Source organism: Chrysochloris asiatica, unplaced genomic scaffold (genome assembly GCF_000296735.1).
Source record: "Chrysochloris asiatica unplaced genomic scaffold, ChrAsi1.0 scaffold00003, whole genome shotgun sequence".
NCBI lineage: Eukaryota > Metazoa > Chordata > Mammalia > Afrosoricida > Chrysochloridae > Chrysochloris > Chrysochloris asiatica.
The window spans coordinates 12,932,388-12,936,385 of NW_006408521.1; positions in this window are offsets into that span (position 1 = coordinate 12,932,388).

Consider the following 3,998-nt stretch of genomic DNA (forward strand, 5'->3'; position numbering starts at 1 on the left):
CACTCTTTGGTTTAAGACTGATATTTAATGATCCTATTTTTTTCCCTTACACCTGTTCCCAAAGAATGGAGTCCTGGTGTAGCACTGCATGCTAATGCACTGGAATTCAAGGTTACTTTGAACCACAAGGTCGGCAGGTCAAGCTCACCAGTAGCTCCTCAGAAACTTTGCACAGGGTTGCTATGGGTTGGAACCGACTCGATGGCACTAACAACAATTCTCAAAGAAATTATAATTTACTTTAAATTATAGTGTTATTTTTTAAAAATAGTTTCCCAATGAAGATTTCATATGCTTAGTTTTGTAGTTTTTTGGGGACATATTGATTTAAGCTTGTATCCTTCTGTTTTGGAAGTTACATATATAGCCAAGTATATGGCATAATCTCTAAGAGTCTCTGAAGTTTTAAATGTGAATTTAATTTGGATAAATTTATCACAATAATTGACATAAATTTAATGCTACTCTCTTGCTATTTTTACCATACATTTCTTTTTATGATTTTTCTTTTGTAATTGATTCTGTTGTAAAACATTTTCTTTTTTCCTCTACTTCTTTACTTTAAGGATAATCTTAAACATTTCAATAAATGTTTTCCTAAAAATTTACATTATTAGTCTTATCCTATCCTAAACCACAAATATATTCTAAGTAAATTTTTGTCTCTCTTTTATTTCACTTTTTTATCTAGGAATTTTATTTTCACAACTTTTTTTTATCATCTTTGTTAAGATATAATTGACAAACAATAAACTTCACATAAAGTGTATAACTTTTGGGTGATGCAAATTGACTAGGTAAAGAACTTGACTATTAGCTGAAATGTTGGTAGTTCTAACCCACCTTCCTCCCACCTTCCCACCCCATTTCCAGACACAAACAACTACAGGTATGTGCACTGTCACTATAGTTTGCTTTCCTAGAGCTTACTGAAATAAAAGCATACACTATGAACAATTGTTATTTCTGCCATATCTTGTAAGACAAAAAAAAATACGAACTTTCATCAAAATGACCCCAAAAACGTACCCCACCCCCTCAAAAACAAAAAAAAACAAAAACACAAGGATGGTAAACCTATATCTGGAAAGCTGGTCCTGAGACATGCTACAATTTAAGGTGAACTATTTTAGGAGTCCTGGTATGGCGCTATGGATTAATGTGCTGAACTGCGAGGTCGGCAGTTCAAGGTCACTAGTGGCTCCTCAGAAACTCTGTACAAGGTCACTATGGGTTGGAACTTACTCTATGGCACTAAACAACAATAATTTTAGGTGTGGAATTGTAGGATAAAACACAGAACTGCAAGGTCGATTTGAACCATAAGGTCAGAGGTTCAAACTCACCAGCTGTTCCTTGGAAATACAGGGTTGCTATGAGTCAGAACCGACTCAACAGCACTTAACAACAGCAACAACACTTTAGTTATGGTGTCCTGATGTGATTCTGCAGGATAATGCACTAGACCGCAAGGTCAGTTTGAGCTGCTAGGTTGGCAGTTCAAACCCACCAGCCGTTCCTGGGAAACCTTATACAGAGAGGCTATGCGTTGGAACCTACTCGAAGGCACTTAACAACAACAAAAACATTTTAGTTATAGGGAGTGTGCTGGTTCTGCAGGATAAATACTGGACTGCCAACCACATGATCGGGGGTTCGAGCTCACCAGTACCTCTGAGAAAGAAATATGAGACTTGAAGCTCTCACAAACATTTGCAGCTTATACAGGGTCTCTACGAGTCATAATCGACTTGAAAACACTTTAACAACAACAACATATTAATTATATAGATTTAATTTGAGACTTATCCATGTTGTACCTTAAATCAATAAACAGTTCATTCCTTTTTAGTATTAACTGCGTATCCCAAAGTTTTTAAAGTCACCTGTTGATGAATATTTTGTTTCTCTCTAGTTTTTGCTGATGAAAAAGATAGCTACAGTGAATATTTGTTCAAAAGTTTTGCATGGAAGTATGCTTTCCTATATCTTCAGTGTGCATCTAGCTACAGAATAGCTGAATTATATAGGAGACGATATTTAATGCTTTAAGAAATTCTCAAACTGGTCTCCAAAGTGTCCTTACAATATTACATTTCCATCAGCAATGTATGGAAGTTCCTGTTCCTCCATATCTTTGCCAACATTTGTTACAACAAGTATTTTTAAAAAATTTTAATCACTGAAATATCTGTACAGTAGAATTACATTGTGGTTTTAGGAATCAGAATTCACTCAACAGCAACCAACAACAATGGTAAATGAAAGTCTTTGGGTGGTACAAACCATTAATTGCTTAACTACTATCCAAAAGTTTAACAATTCAAACTCTGCCAGGGGCCCCTTGGAAGACAGACCAGGGCATCTGCTTCTGGAAGGTCACAGCCTTGAGAACGCTGTGGAGCAGTGCTACTCTGCACACATGGGGTGGGTTCCCATGAATGGGAATGGACTTCATGGCAATCAACAAAAACAACTATAAGAACAAGGCTGAAATATCTTTTCATAGGCATATTTTTCATCCACATATTTAAAATAGGTCCTGTGTTTTCTTTTTATTGAATTTAGAGACCTTTTTATTTATTCTGGGTAAAAAATTCATTAACAGATGTATACATTACAAGTATCTGCCCCCACAAACAGGCCTCTTTTATGTTTTGCTTTTTAAAAACACTCTTAGCATTGTCATTGTCCTTTGAGAAGCAGTTTGGAATTTTGTTGAAGTACAATTTATTGATTTTTTTTTTAATCTAATGGATGATGCTTTTAGAGTTGCATCTAAAAAAACACTTGCCTAATCGAAGGCCAAAAAAAATGGTTTTCCTAACATTTATGTATTTGAGTTTCAGTTGTTTATTGCTAGTATATAAAACATAATTATTATTATCATATTGACCTTATATCTTGTGACCTTGCTAAGCTCACATATTAGTTCTAAAGGAGGAAAAGAAACAAGAAACTAGAGAGGAAGTGGAATAAGTGATATTAAACTAAGGGGATTGCAATCAATGAGATGTAATGAAGTGCTTCTGATATGTTGAGTATGAAACTGATGATCTACCTTCACTCAATTCACAATATAAAGTTATTTTTTAAAAAAACAAAAAAAAAATGTTTTTTTTTAGGTTCTTTGGGGTTTTCTATAAAGATAATGATATCATTTGCAAATGGAAACAATTTTGATCTTTCTTTTTAATCTTTATGCTGTTTGTTTCTGTGTCTTTTCATATTGTGCTTGTAAAGACTTCTAGTATGATGTTGAGTTAGAATGGACATCCCTGACTTGTCCTGGATCTCAACACAAACACATTCAGCTTTTTGTTTATTAAGTATGACTTTGCTGAATGTAATTTTTTACATGACCTTTACCAGTAGACAACAGCCCCTCACTATTACTACTTGGCTGAAAGATTTTATAATGAACAGATTTAAAATGTAGTTTAAATGCTTTTTCATCATCTATTGAGATGATCATGTTTGGATTTTTTTTCCTTTTCTTCTTCTCTAGTCTGTTTATTTAGTGAACTATAGTAACTGATTTTAAAACGATAAGCCAGCCTTATATTCCTGGAATAAATCACACACATCTCTATTGTACTATGATCCATAATTTGTTGCTGTTGTTTTCTTGTTTTCAGGCATGACGAGTTAATTTAAAATATTTTTAAGTTGTTATTATTCACACATTTGAATAACAGAAAGGTTCCAGGGGCTTCTTACCTTGACAAAGAAATGACTGAAGCTCAAAAACTGGAAAATGTTTTCTTACAGTCAAATTTGAATGATGTGGAAGGAACAAAATGTCCCATTTAAATGATAAGGCTAGTCAACTTCCAGATATATTATCAGTTAGTAGACTCAATTGATAAAACATCAGCAAAACATCTGTTGCATCAATCTAATTCAATATTGGCCTGGACTTGAACCAGAATTCAGAACCAGTCTTAGATATATATTATTGTATATGGGATTATTTTAAAATCAACTATAGGGAGGTG